This window comes from Bactrocera dorsalis, chromosome 2 (assembly GCF_023373825.1).
Source record: "Bactrocera dorsalis isolate Fly_Bdor chromosome 2, ASM2337382v1, whole genome shotgun sequence".
Lineage (NCBI taxonomy): Eukaryota > Metazoa > Arthropoda > Insecta > Diptera > Tephritidae > Bactrocera > Bactrocera dorsalis.
The window spans coordinates 102,721,138-102,737,090 of NC_064304.1; the positions used below are offsets into that span (position 1 = coordinate 102,721,138).

The window sequence follows — 15,953 nt, forward strand, 5'->3', positions numbered from 1 at the left end:
GTATGTACATACCCAAATATGTACATACAGATATACATATATATCTTCCATTCGATAAGTTAAGGAACTAAAGTCACATATGAGTATTTTCCTTACAATTAAATTTGATTGTCTGCTTGTCCGTCTTTGGCGGCAATCATTCATGTGTACGATCCTCACACACCCGTTCACGCAAGCACCTACCACTCGCACGCATAACAGCAACCATATGTATGTTTACGTATGTATGTATGTATGTATGTATGCATGTATGTATTAGTAAATAAGTATTAGCACTTTAAGGCGTGCCTGTTTTATTAAGCGTGAAATAATATAGTCGCATAAACTTTATGCTTTCAGTTCATGCGTCGTGCATTCTCGTTCGCTTCGCGTTAGTCGCTTTGTACGCGCATTGTTATTGTAACGCTCCTCAATTTTGCTAAATGTTACATTATTTTATTTTATATTTTTTCTTCACCATCAGATATCTTCTCGTACACGCTTTGTATGTCTACCACTTAACCGAAAATGGTTTGTCAGGGTCTGTGCGTTGCGCCAACCCTATCCCGGCCACTGTTGTAGCAGTTAGTCAGTCACTTAGCCAGACCGAGGCCGGGGCAATCAACCCGCATTTTCCGCTATTTTTTGCTGTTTTGTTGCGTGAAAACTCGAAATGAATGCATTGAAGCGTTAAAGCAGCAACAATTTGACAAATTCTTTTTTAGTGTTTCCCATTGTGTTCTTTTTTATTTGGTTCATTGCTTTTCCGTATGTGACGCACGCAAGTGTGTCTTTTCGCCAGCGACAATCTTCTCGAGTATGTGAAAAACATTTAATTACACAATTTTCGACAGATTTTGCCTTTCGGTATGCACTTAACAAATTTCTGGGTTCTTTCTGTGTGGCGAGTACTTAGAAGTAGGAAGTCAGTAGCAAATGATAAGTGAATTTGTGGTTGTTTTATTTTGGGTTTTTTCGAAAAGAAAAAAAAAATACGGCGCATGCAAATTGCTTCAATGTGCGTTGAGTTCATTTTTTAGATTTGTTAGGGTAGTCCGATAAGTGTTTACTCAAAAATTTAAAATAAAATGAAACGAAAATTTTGGAATATTGCGCTTTATTTTAGACTATGTTGTCTTCTTCTAACTTTTTGATCGTACAACTTGGAGCCAGCATAAATATGTAGCAACAATAATGTTAGCAACGAAATCTAACGCAGAATAACTCTTGCCAACAGGTGCTACCTCGGACTGAGTAGGCAGTTAAGAAGTAAAGTCCTCTCTCTACGAAGAAAGACCAAAGTCTTCAACTCATTCATCATCCCCGTCGTGTTATATGTTGCAGTAGCATGGACGATGACAACATTTGATCAGTCGGCGCTATGAGTTTTCGAGTGAAAGGTTCTGCGGAAGATTTATGGTCCATTGCGTATTGGCAACGGAAAATACCTCAGTTGATAGAACGATGAGCTGTACGAGATATACGACGATATTGACATATCAGCGAATTAAGAGACAGCGGCTACGCTGGCTTGATCACATCGTCTGAATTAATGAAAACACTCCAGCTCTGAAAGTATTTGACGCAGTATCCTCCGGGGGAAGCACATTAAGAAGAAAACCTTCACTCCAACTGAAGAAGATGTTGTCTTTTTCTAAAGTAGACCGAAATCGACGATAATAACTGTGAGACGGTGGATACCTTATTTGCGGCAGTGTCATGGTGTGCAGGAAATTTCTACCCAAAACTTGCTTTTTTTCTACAATTTTCCATTGGATCGGAAAAATAATTCGGTAGAGTGGAGTCTTGTGAATATTTTGCTCTTCAAATCCCCATCTAATCATCTATTTCGTTTCCCAGATTTACCTTCTAGATGGCAGACCTATTATATGTGAAGACGCATTCCGGCACCCAGTACATCTACTGTCCCCCTGCTTTTAAATACAATGACGGCTTATTGCCATATTTAACGCCTGGCTATCGACGTATATATTGATCTTGACTGTTCTGCAAAAACACCGGACAATATCTTTTAATTAATGTTGTATTTTATTTTTCAAAAGTTTCAAAAACCGAATCCTAAACTCCAAAAACCAAAAATATGTGATTTAAGTTAAGACTCAATTAAAAAAAAATAGTTTGGTCAATACGCAGCTGATTTCAATATAATAAATCCTGTAAATGTCACCTGCAACATCTCTAATGTTGCTTGATATATGTTGCTGGGAACGCGAAAAAATTTGCCTGCGAATTGAGTGAAAACCGGCAAATAAACCAGTTTCCAATGACTGGACGCGTGCTGCGCATGTGAAGTCAAACGTAAACACAACATGTTCGAAGCCAAAACCATGCAACATGCAACTACGGCAAAAAATAAAAAAAATAGTATTTGGTTTGAGTGCTGAATTTCATTTTTATAAATTTTTTAACTATTTTTTTGGCATATTCTTATAAATTATAAGTTCCCATTTAAGCGATTACAAAATATAATTAAATATTTCTATACGAACTTCCAACAGCAATTTTGTAAACCCCTGAATGCCGACACACCGCTCCACTGTTAGTAACAGCCAAGAGAGCAGCAGCGCAGTAAAACACCAAACAGTTCCGCTCTCTCTGTTAAGCCCGATCAGAGCAGTCAACTTTCCACTGTTAACGCTGTCGTTAGCACTGTTAATGCAACGAATTCGGTATTTCGTTTCGCAGTGTCCTTAAATGCCAATGCTCGGTAATAACTCATAAAGGCGTTGCTAGTAGGTCACTAACGAAAGCGTTGCGAGTGCGTTATGGCATTGGCTTTGCCTATACTAAATGAGAATTGAGAAGAAATATAACATTTCTTTCGAAATCTTTAATATATTATGTGGGATATGTTTCCAAAATCAAGAACGATTGATAATTTAATTTTATCTCAATGACATACATATATATGTATATATGTAAAGTATTTATGTATATATTTTTAAATAATATAGTAATGTTATGCGTTTTTTGGTAAAAAAAATACTGTATAAGGAAAAAAATATATTTGAACCAGTTTCATGCTGCTCTGCTAATTTACACTCAAGGACGTATGAGTACAATAAGATGACCGATAATAGCAGTAAGTGTGGGTTGAGTGTGTGGATGCTAATTAATTGTACACAAATCCTCTCCTCCACAAAAGTTTCGGAACAACCGAAATTAGACAAAGCCATGCTACTGTGAAAAAAGATAAAAACTTAGAATACATACATATATGCGACGGTCGGCCCACAATTCCGACTTTTTTTTATGGAAAGCTTCGCGCAAACGACGCATAACACTCAAATAGTATTCTTTGTAGAGAGTTTCGCCGGTCGGAATGAATTCGGAGTGAACCATAGCTCGATACTCGAAGAAAACTGTAAGCATAGCCTGGATTTTGACCGGTTTAAGAATGGACTTTTCGGCTTTGGCTCCCTTTTGCTGCGATATTCAGTCCATTTATCATCTGTTTTCGAATCGTAAGCATAAATCCAAGACCCATCGCCGGTAATATCACATTTTAGTCGGTAAACATTGCTTCACAGACATTAACGCCGTTTTTCGAAAAAATTTAGTGACTTTGGAACAGACCGTGTACTTTTTTACTTGTTCTTTCACTCTTTCCTATTCCAACGATGAAAGTAGGATTTCTCACTGTTAATGTCATAGAAAATACACCCATGAAGTTTATTATTGCTTCGATGCAGACGAAGATAACGTTTTATTTACTTTTTTCTTTATAAATAACTTCTTGAAGTCAAAAAAATTCCTAAAATTTCAAAAATTCATTACTTTTTCCACTCCATATAAATATGCTCAGTTTGATGTTTAATTAACATTCAAAATGTTATAAATTCTACTCTTAACATTTTCCCATCTTAGATTGTATGTGTATTCCTGACCTAGCCAATCCATATTTTGTTTATTACAGCTACAACTAACCACCCACCGACTCACGAGCAGTGCGCTCTCAAGTAAATTGCTATCAAAAAACGATGCAACAGCCAGCAATCTACCGCTGTTAACATTGCATGTTAAACAACATGCCTTAGTATAAACCGCTGTTACCTGAAATTAATGTGTACATATATCCAGCGTAAAGCAGCGTATAGTGATACGTAATCTCGAGAGGACTGTTGCGCCTGCACTACTGTTAAACACCCACAACAGCGCGTGCATTCTGCTAAGCTGTACAAACAACAATGATAACCGATTGAAAACTATCAAGCAACCACCACGACAAGTCACGATTTCAGTTATGCGCTTCGTAGCCGACTGCAACGTATAACTGTTGGGTGAATATTTGCGCTGTTAGCTGTATACTTGCGCTGTTATCTGGACATTTGCGCTGTATAAGTATGCTGTTGTCTGTATATTTACGCTGTTAGCTGTATATTTACGCTGTTAGCTGTATATTGACGCTGTTCGCTGCATATTTGCGCTTAACATACCCTGCTCGCGCTTAACATTCGCCGACCTGACACAACCTGCCAACGTATTCATGATTCGGTTTCAGTTTCAGTTCATTCCGGGTATTCGTGCAGACTGGTGGTCGAATAATTAATTAGCGCACGGTGTAACGGCCTCGTACCAATCGACATTTAGGCCACAAATACTAAATATTTCCACAAATGAAGTGTGTATGGAGATAAAAAAAAAATAAATAAAATAGGTATTAAATATCAACAACTGCTAAAATATTAGTAATCCGAGTGGGCAAGTGAAATGCAGTGGAAATCAGAATTTTCTGTTATCATTTAGAGGCGTTAATTTCGAAGTGAAATCAAAACCAAATATTTTACGCTTTGTTCGTGTGCCATTACAATCGTGTGGCATGTGTGCGCGTGTGTGTGCGTTGCCGTTGCGTTAGTGGAGCAAACGTTACGTCGTGCTTTGATTTTTCCACATAATTTTTAACGCTGCAGAAATATGCCTGAATAACGGTAAATATTCGAAAATTTAAAATTGCGCAAAATTGCGATTCGCCAGCAGCCATTCAAGCAGAACGTTCAAGTTTCGCGTTTTATAATTGTGTACATTCGTGGCGCGTGCCGTACGAACGGACGAACGGCTGTAGTGTGTGTATGCGCGAGTGTGCGTGCGTGCTTCGTGTTTATGTTAATCGACTTTGGCTTTGTTGCGACATCAAATATTCGGCGTTAAAGCGTTTCAGCTGAAAAGTAAGTAAAAAATATGCTGTTAGTGGATTGGCAGCGTTTAAGTGGAGGGTTTCTTTAAAAAGCGCTAAAACGCCTAAAAGTAGGTTGTGTCTTGAAAAGCTTGTTTACATTTAGTTATACAATGAAGCTGGTTCCATTTTTTTGTTTGAGAATTTGTGTGAGTTGGAGCGTGTTTAAATTGTGTATGTGTGCTTTCGGACAGCTAACGGTAATTTAACGCTGCTATGATCAACTAATAATTTTATGAATATTAAAACAAGTAAATACATATGTAGATATGTATAAAAATATAAAATAAACAAAAATATGTATGAAATATATATGAAGTTATATGCGCGTGCAGTATTTGTTTTTGTTTTAACTTTTTTAAATTGTGCCAATAATTGCTCGATAATAAACTAGTGTTGCTTTGAATATTTGTGGAAAAAATCACAAAAATAAAAGTATTCTGTTTAAAACTAATATAATTTATGCGCTTGTGCAGCGATTAACCACAATCATATAACAAAATTCTTTTTGCTGAAGTCCAGTTTCCTCACAGTTAAAAAAAGTGATTTAATGGAAACTATTTGGCAGGTTTTTTGCATAATTAACAGGTGAGTTTTCTTCTCTTCATTAAGTTATATACAATTTATGTATTAAATCATTTTAAACCAGAAACTGAAGTTTTGTTGTCTTTATTTTTTATTTATGTTTTTTCCCCCCAAAGCTGCTACCCAAACAGAACGTTCTTTCTCAAGTCCTCGAGGGAAAATTTTTTTATTTGAGAGGATTCTTCACATAATTTAATAAAGACTATTGCCTAAAGCACTGTTAAAGGTAAAGTCCAGTTTAGAGCTCTTAAGGCGTGTAGAATTTTTTATTTCAATTTATTATGAAAAATGTTTCTAAATCCATACAGTTGTTAGAAACTTTAGCTGGGATAATCTTCAATACCTTCAGTGATGTTTTTCGAGGTTTTCCGATTTCAGCTCGTTTCGCTTAAGCTAAAGATTGATGTATTTTGATACGAACCTAGCATTAACACGCTTCAAACTCAAAGCTTTAAAGAAATTGTGTTGAGTCCATACAAGTCCTTTAGGTTTTCTCTTATTTTTCTGATACCAATTCAACGACTTTAAAGAGCTGTTCTTTTAACTTTTTCGTCAATTCGTCATTAACAGAGGAACACGGATAAATCAAATGAGGAAAGTTTGCGATGACTTCATGACCTCTGCTGATGCTTTGTGACAGATTAGACTACGCAAATATTTTTTGCAACATTTTAACCACTTCCGTAACCGCAAATCCATTAGAAATACAAAATATTAAGCAATTTCAGTTTTTTTTGTGGAAATAATCGCCGAACAAACATTTCGCGTCGTAAAGAAATCGCTGTCAAATAACAAATGAAAGCAATAAAATAGGTTCTACCAGTCTGTGAAGAAATTTTTTATTAGCCCAGTCTGGGTCAAATTTGATCATATATCGATCAGTGACAGCGAAATAGCGGCACAGCTAAAATCGTGAACTAAATAGTTTTTCGCCGTTTAACAAGCTTGGCTCAAAGAGATATGTAGAAATTAAAAATTATTTATTCTCATAAAAAGTCACTCTTTGATATCATATATCAAATGTATCGGTATCCATGACTATTGAATATTTAGCCGCCCAATTCTTAAAAAACCTCATAACTCATATGTTCAAAAAAATTTTTGCGGTTTGCACAGAAGTATGAGAAAATTTTCAGCATTTGAACTTTTGAATATGGCGTAAGCTCATATTTGTCGGTCACCATTGTGTGAGAGTTGTGATTTTTGTGGGGGCATGTGGAGAAGGCTGCATCTTCCCTGAAAAACGTTCACATGAGAGGATAACAAGAATTTAATAAATTGATATTAAGTCCTAATAAATGCAAATCATATTGTCTCAGTGAGGAATATATTTGCTCTAATTTGTTAAATTTGAGAGCCGAAACTTTTAGCTTTGATGTCATTCTCGGAAATTCGCATGGCATAATTTGCAGTTTCCAAAGAATACATTTAGTAATATTGTAACTTTTAATTGTAAATAGAATTTTAGGAGGAATCTTTAATTTACTCACACATATATACAGGATATATTTGGAATTGATGACATTCGCTTTTGACAATATTCGAATATACTCGTGTGTATGTCTCCATGTAATTTTATTAATATAACTTCCACAATGACAGACATATCGAACATAAAGACTGCTGCAATAACGATAAACATTATAAATATGTAGCATATGGAAGCCGGCGTAATTCGGAGACTGAATTTACGGTAATAAACTATATAATATTCAGTACAAGTATAATACCTTAAATAATACCCAAATGGCTTACGTTTTGACTCATAACGGTCAATCAAAGGTTTGAGATTCATAGATTAGACTAAGCGGCTTGATGTAATTTTTACCCGATTTTATCCCGTTTTGCACATCACGACGTAAATTCTTCTTCAACTGCATTCCTGTCATCTTGGACCACTGCTTGGCATAAACTACTCCTGTCGGCCCTTTTTTCTGGTCACATATCAACAAGCAACAAGAGATACATATGTGAATGTGGAGTCGTCGCTGGAGAAGGGGCGCATTTCGCTTTTCAACGGATGGGTCGAAACCAGAAGGGACATTCAAGCTTAGCTTTGGTAGCCTAGAGTAGTACTATTTAAGTGTATTTCAGGAAGAACTTACTGCTCTTTACTTCGAAAACTGAGCGGCAGTTAGCGCTAAACTCTCTAACTGGAAACTCAAAGCTAGTCAAGGAAAGTCTGTCCTCTTTAAAATTAGCATAAAGCTACTTCTTCATCAGACACATTAGGGTGCCTAGTCATTGCGGCATTCCTAGTAGCCTCAAAGCCAATGAGACCTTAGTTACCTCAGTAGTAGTTGAAGCTCCATTGAAGTCTTACGTTTCAGCACTTGAACAATGGAACTCGGGTGTGCTTTGCAGGTGCTAGTTCTAGTTTACAGGAGATTATTCAACTACTTGTATAAGGGTTCTTACTCTACACTAACCAAGAGGCAAGACTGAGGTTGAAACATCGCGGCTGCATAGCCATAAGTTAAAGTCGTCTTGTCGATTTCGCCCTATTATCCATAACCGTGTACCATAACGGACCACAGCTGTCCCAACGAGAGCTCTGGTAAGATCGAAATCTTAACCTGACCTAAAGTAAAAACAAAAAAAACCTATTATTACTATATATATTAGTACTGGTTATGCTCGATAGACCAGGCAATATTATTTATTTATTTTTTTTCAAAATGACAGCTTTCCAATCAAAAGCAGCCTTAGCTTAAGCTATTGATATTAAATCAGCAATAAGCAAAATTCAATACTTCTGCACAATTTAATAAGATAAACTTCTGAATACTCAAAATACCGGAAAACATTGAACTTTCAAACCCTCTGGGCCTATAATTCGAATTTCATAACTCCAAGCCATCAAAATAAAGCTGCTTACGCAATAAAATATTTACAAGCGTTAAATTATATAGCTAATTTCCATTTATAACCTATAAAACTGGCACAGCAACTTTGGCCCGAACATTTAATTATTTCAGAATTCTAAATATACATACAAACTATGGGTTTTTGGCGCGTTAATATAACACTAATTAAGCAAAATCCGGCCGAAAGTAACAACAAGCAGCATTTCTAAAAGCGGTCGTCCGCTGAAGAAAGTGGTCTTTTACATCACTTGGCCAATTATTTACTGCTTTGAACAGTAAATGCATATACAGTTAACCAAATACCAAGCAACCTTAAAATGGCGTCCGGGGAATAGCCAAAAAAAAAAACACAATAAAAAAAAATTATTTGAAAAGTTTTGCCGAAATTTACGCTTTAACAGCCGCCGCGCAAAAGTTTAGGCTACGGCATTTCATTGCTATGCGCTGTGCTACGCCGCTGTTACAACAACAACGAACACGTCCTCCGATTTTGACAGTTTATCATGCTGTTAGGACGCCAACAGCGAACGCGGCTGCCGAAAATATCGCGCTTTAATACGAATTTAATTGCCAAGTATTCGCAACCCACTCGGCAAGTCTTCGCCACCGCTGCGCAAAGTCAAAGCTGCGACTGTGTCTAAGTCAACAGCTGTTGTTTGGGTCGCACGCCCGCCGTCAGGCGTCACAGCTGTTGCCGCCGTACATCAACTCCTTGAAAGCTAGGTGGCGGAAGGCAACCAACTAAGCGCTGCTTGCGTCTATAATTGAAACTCGAGTAAATCAATTAGAACCCCTTGCCACACGCTTCTGCGCCAGCTTGTTTCGATTGCTTGATAGTCAAGTGTGTATTGCCAACTCACTGGTATTTTCTATTTCATTAGAATTTACAATTTCACTTGTGTAAATCGTGGCATTTCCAACGAAAGCAACAGCAACAACGTGTGGCGCTCAATTACAAATTGCCACTCCCACAATACATTCGCGTAAATTCCCGTTTAGTTTCGCTGCCATGTCAGCTAAAGCAGACATCCCTACACCATCCTTGTTATAAAACAAAATTTCTATTGCTTCTAATTGTATGTTTGCTACCGTTAAATGATAATTGTCTGCAGCATTTAGCCTCATACAACCACTTTTATGTTTACATCTTCAAAACCTGACTTTCTTCATTTCGCAGGAAAAGGATTTCGAATTGTCTTCTGCTCGCTGAGTTTCAAAGGAATGTGAATTAATAATAATTGCATGTCTGCAAATAAAACTTCTTCTGCTTAATTGGTTATAGCGCATAACGGTTTTAGTTGTGCTTTCATCGGAAAGTGGCAGTATTTCGATTAGTGACAGTGCATAAGTGAGTGGGAGTGAGTTAAACAAGTGAATAGTAACGTGTTTAATAGAAGGTGTTGTTTTTAGTGATAAAAAAACTTGTTGTTTTGAATAAAATACTTAAAAGTTGTTTAAATTTGATCCGGATTGGTTGACTTAAGCAACCGATTTTATAACTTTTTTTTTGTTCCAAGATACGACCCTTTTTAAAACACTTGTGAAGTTTGATCTCAATTCGTCAATTAAAGTGTGTTTGGCAGCTGTTTGTATACGACGCGATAAGTTTGTCTGGCGATTTGTACCCTTCAAAACAAATTGAATGAAATTGATCGAAATTTTGTGTTTCCAATGGCACCACGACTACGGAAACGTTGAAAATGTTTAGCAGAAGCTATTTAGGGAATCTACTTAATCAGGAAATTGTGTGTCACAAAACATGTACTAAAGCTCGTGTAGTCATCGAAAGCTTGCCTCATGCGAGATAGCTATCCAACTCTGTTAATGGTAACAGCATTCTCCATCCAGCATGGCATGTTGGCATTAGTGAGATAACAGAGAATATCAACAAGTCTTATAGATCAACGCCACACGTTTTGGTTAACGGTTTGATTAACGTTTGGTTTAAAATTTTGGTAAACGTTTCGTTTCACATTTTGGCTAACGTTTTGTAATGTTTTGGGTATGAAGCCTGTCAACGAAGTCAGACTGGTAAGAAAAAACCTGAGTATTTTGCCAGAACGTGTTGGAGTAAGGATAATTGAGTACCCTAAATTTATAAATCACTTAATTACTAATGATGAGAAGTGGGTTTATAAACAGAAGCCTAGAAGAAGTCGAGCCTATCCAACAATATACGCAATAAGGCTCCCAAAATAAGCTGATACCGAAAAAATTCGGTGAAGTCACGGAAGGCCACACCACCCCAGACTTATAACGAGTGTATGGAAAACTGCATTAGGCATGCTTGTATTGGCTCAGGAGCTTGTTAATAGAAGAAAATGCATTTTAGTTGTCAGTCCGGATCAAATTTGATCATTTGAAAAATTTTATTTTTGCAGATATAAGAGTTTTATTCTCTAAAAAAAACACCAAATTTTGTAAACATTTCAGACATTTGCCGAGTGGAAAACAAATGTATTTTTTTTGTCAGTCCGGGTCAAATTTGATCACATAAAAAATTTGGTTTTTACAGATATAAGAGTTTTGTGCTTTAAAAAAACATTATATTTTTAATCATTTAGGTTATTTTACTGAGTGAAAAACAAATTAATAATAATTATTCGAAGAGGTACGGTACCATTTTCGTCTTCACCATAAGTGGTCTTTTCGGTGTATCAAATTTGCTGCCTGTGCGTTCTTAATAACCGAATGATGCGTCCTGATATCATATGATGTATGGGTTCCGCCATTTACGTAACTTCTTCTTCATCATTTGAGTCAAATTAAATTGTAACGGTTAATACGATGGCGTTGCCACTAATTCGTCTTAGTTGTGTACATAAAATATAGAACTAAACAGAACACAGGGCAAGTTGATCAAGTAATCAGTTAATTAGCTTTATTGCTGAGGATTTTATTTGCGGGGTCTCTAGGGACAAATACTGTTATTTCATATGTTGTAATTTATTGGATGTGCTTCGCTTTCTCCTGTACATTTATTTCGCATCATTCCTGCAATTATTTTAAAGACTCGAATATATATACCTATAGCCAAGTTTTCTAAAACACTGGCAGCAGCGCTCAAAAACCATAAAACTTATATAACTATCGTGGGATATTTTTAGCAAGACTACTCCACGTTTATCAGTCCTTTTATATGTATATAATCTTTTATAAAAAAAATCATGATAAAAGTTCATAAATTCTACGAAAAAAGTGTTCTCTAACACTCAAAGTAGAAGCAACTCTTGTGGATAATTTTTCGTTATTTCATTATGCCCCAATAAAAGAACGAATCCGTTGAATGTTTTATAAACTTTTATTCGTCTTCTCTTTATCACTTTACCTCAGTTTAGTTTCAGTTTCTTTTGTAACTCTTGAACTTTCCATATCCATAATTGCTGTCTTTAATTTAAATTTCCATTAAATCTTAGTCGGTTTAATTTCATACCTGTGCGCTATGGTAATATGCTTCTCTTGGTATTTTATTGCTCTTAGCAAATTTATTTATTACTCCACCAGTCACCTTGTTGTGCTTGGTTGGATTCCCTGGCCATTTGTGGCTTGCCACATGCAGCGTGCCACACTTAAGTTACTGCATTTGCTGGCTCTCTAGCAAGTGACTGTGGTTTTATGGTCGTTTGGTATATTTTCTCTCCACCTTTTTCTGCCACATTTGATTTATTTTATTAACATTTCAACGACAATCATTCCGATGCTCTTCGCATGCCGTTGTTCTGGCCAGAAATAAAAGGTTTTGCCACGTTATTTTTAAACTTTTTTTTTTGGTTTTGCTAATTCTAAATTGGAAAAGAGTCATGCCGTACTGTTATTCACCACTTTCACTGTTAACTCGGCTGAGCTCATTTTTATCCACTAAATAGTAGCTACTTGCCGACATACAGGACTTAACGAACTTGAGACGAATATACTGCCTAACTTTACCGACAAGTGTGCATCATATATTAATGAAAAATATCTAGCGGTTCATAAAAACATCTTTCCTGGATAATATTATAGAATAATACTGTTAGCCGAAACTTTTTAAAAGCGATATCGCCAAAGTGCATGTTGTTTGGCGATGCTTACAGTTTCGTCTATAGTCATTCTGTAAAAAGCCTGGTCCGTAATGGTTTGAAATATCGGGTGATTTTTTTGAGGTTAGGATTTTCATGCATTAGTATTTGACAGATCACGTGGGATTTCAGACATGGTGTCAAAGAGAAAGATGCTCAGTATGCTTTGACATTTCATCATGAATAGACTTACTAACGAGCAACGCTTGCAAATCATTGAATTTTATTACTAACTCAGTGTTCGGTTCGAAATGTGTTTATCGACAAATTTTGTTCAGCGATGAGGCTCATTTGAATGGCTACGTAAATAAGCAAAATTGCCGCATTTGGGGTGAAGAGCAACCAGAAGCCGTTCAAGAACTGCCCATGCATCCCGAAAAATGCACTGTTTTGTGTGGTTTGTACGCTGGTGGAATCATTGGACCGTATTTTTTTCAAAGATGCTGTTGGACGCAACGTTACGGTGAATGGCGATCGCTATCGTTCGATGCTAACAAACTTTTTGTTGCCAAAAATGGAAGAACTGAACTTGGTTGACATGTGGTTTCAACAAGATGGCGCTACATGCCACACAGCTCGCGATTCTATGGCCAAATTTGAGGGAAAACTTCGGACAACAATTCATCTCAAGAAATGGACCCGTAAAGTTGGCCACCAAGATCATGCGATTTAACGCCTTTAGACTATTTTTTTGTGGGCTACGTCAAGTCTAAAGTCTACAGAAATAAGCCAGCAACTATTCCAGCTTTTGGAAGACAACATTTCCGAAGAAAATTCGGGCTATTCCGGCCGAAATGCTCGAAAAAGTTGCCCCAAAATTGGACTTTCCGAATGGACCACCTAAGACGCAGCCGCGGTCAACATTTAAATGAAATTATCTTCAAAAAGTAAATGTCATGAACCAATCTAACGTTTCAAATAAAGAACCGATGAGATTTTGCAAATTTTATGCGTTTTTTTTTTAAAAAAAGTTATCAAGCTCTTAAAAAATCACCCTATATATTATACGAAGAATTGTCACCAAATTTTCTTCATCCGCTAATATCTCTCAATAATTTCACCGTTTACTATTCACAATACCTATGTGAGTGATGAATCGAACAAACAAGTAGAACAAATCGCACTTAAGAGGTTATATAAATAAAAATAATGTATCATTACAGATTTTAATGAGCTGTAATAATCGTGGACTCATTTCCATTCATTTCTTTCGATTCCCTTATCGCATGACCGATATCCACGAGCAACTCTAAAATTAATTGCCTGGCGGTGAGGAAGATTTTTCTGATTAAAATTATCTCAAGTCGAAAAAAACCAAAAAAAAAAAACAAGCTGGTCTATCCATTGAGTCCAATTTTCAATGATTCGTTCCAGTATTTCGAATGCAAACGACATGGCGTAATTTTTTTCGCTCCAAGGCGTGAATCGAAGCAGGATTGTTCGCATAAACTTTAGATTTTACATATCTCCATAGGAAAAAGTCCAACGGTGTGATATGACACTATATTTTCTTCACTGCGTGTTGGTCGTGGTATATTCGGTCGAATAGTATCCCATAATATATGCTGGCTCTCAAAATGGGTGATGATGTTGCGAATAATATGCTCAGTATGCCGATTATGTTGACCATAAGTTGGGGGAAGAATATTCTTTACTAAACGTGAGTTTTTGTAGTAAAGTTGAACGATCTGTTAAACGTTGTGACTTTCCATGATGAAATGTCAAACAATAATGCAACAAAAATAATAGGCAGCTTGACACGACTCACGCGTGATCTGTCAAAACAAAGCTATTGAAAGGTACCTCTACTTGGATCACACGTTATCTGCTAATTTCAAGTCGATCGATCCAGCCGTTTTTGAAAAATTTTCCTCGCCGACTTTGATAGTACGGATACAGTGATTTGAAAGAAAGGTTTAAAGTTTTGGGTGACGATTACATAAGTTAAAAAAATTCTTCCAAATACTGACATATCTCCGAACCCGCCTAAATGAGTTATTCCATATTTACTCAGATGGGATTATTTGAGCGGACTTAAATGTTGTTGCTTATATATTTATTTTTTTTTTAATATCTTAACGAGCTGAAAAATGATGAATCGAAGTTTACTATCACTTGATTTTTAGTTCATTCAAGCATAATAAAATTCATAAAGAGAGCTTAATTCAAATTCATTGCTTAGCCTTTAATTTATTGCAACTTAAATTCAATTTACATAATCAAAAGCACCCACATATTTTGGCCATAAAATGATGGACTTCGCTCACAAATACATTTATACATTTTCCAGCCAAATTCAAAATGTTTAAAGAACTCTCACTCACTCACCCGTATTTCTCAGCGCTACTATTCCCTACGCTGCCTACACTACTTAGCTCGGCAGTTAACGGTCATCCATCCAATGGTTGGCCAACAAAAGTGCAAAAATTTGGGTTAAGTGCAATGAAAATATACCCTTTTAACTGTTGTCCTTGTTGTGGTTGCGGTCGTTGTTGTTTTCGTTTTTAGTGTTGTGTTTTTGTTGTTGCTCTTTCGATTGTTGTTTTGATTGTTGTTGTCCCCATTGTAGTTGTTGTTGTTGTTGCTATTGTGTATTTATTATTATTATTCTCGAAAGCTTAAGTGTTGTTGTGGTTGCTGTAGTTGTTGTTGTACTCCTCGTTGCTCCGCGCTGTTCGCCCCACCAGCTTGTGCAATGCAAACTATTCCATTTAGTTATGCAGCCAACGTCGCACATAGCTATACATACCATACATACTGCATAGCTATTGACCGAAACATTGTTGCTGCCATGTGACGAAGGCAGTGGTGGAGCGTGGGGTCCGGGCACTTGCCGCTCATGGCGAAGCAGAGCTATTGGGGCAAGCACTGCATTTGTTATATTTTCGGTTTGCATATAAATTTATTTGCTGAACGCAAATGTTTTTTTTTTCCAAATTTGTTTTTATTTTTGTTGTTGTGGTTGTTATACCCTCAACAGGGTTTTTTAAGTTGGGCACGATGTTTGTAATACTCTGAAGGAAAGCATGTATAATATATGAACTATCAGTGTGACTAGCTGAGTCGTTGTGGTCATGTCCTCCGGTCTGTCTGTCTGTTTGTATATACGCGAGCAAGTCCTTCAACTTTTGAGAAATCAGGCTGAAAATTTGCACACGCTCTGAAAGATATCTACACGAAATTTGGCACAGATTATTTTTTCAGGCAATGCCACAATATCGTGATATTTTGGTCAGATCGGCTTACTATAGCATATAGCTGTCAAAAACC

At 36.5% G+C, this 15,953-nt stretch overlaps 1 protein-coding gene across 5 annotated transcripts in view; it reads left to right on the forward strand.

Annotated features, from left to right (window-relative positions):
* The first annotated feature begins 4,449 nt into the window (after nucleotides 1–4,449).
* The window catches only part of LOC105230450 (kin of IRRE-like protein 2), a 407,372-nt gene continuing 395,868 nt past the window's right edge, over nucleotides 4,450–15,953 (forward strand). The window contains exon 1 of one of the 5 annotated variants that reach the window (XM_049447970.1): nucleotides 4,450–5,165. The gene's annotated coding sequence lies outside the window, so the exon portion shown is untranslated. The remainder of the gene's footprint in view (nucleotides 5,166–15,953) is intronic. The other 4 variants (XM_049447968.1, XM_049447971.1, XM_049447969.1 and 1 more) reach the window with 4 other exon arrangements.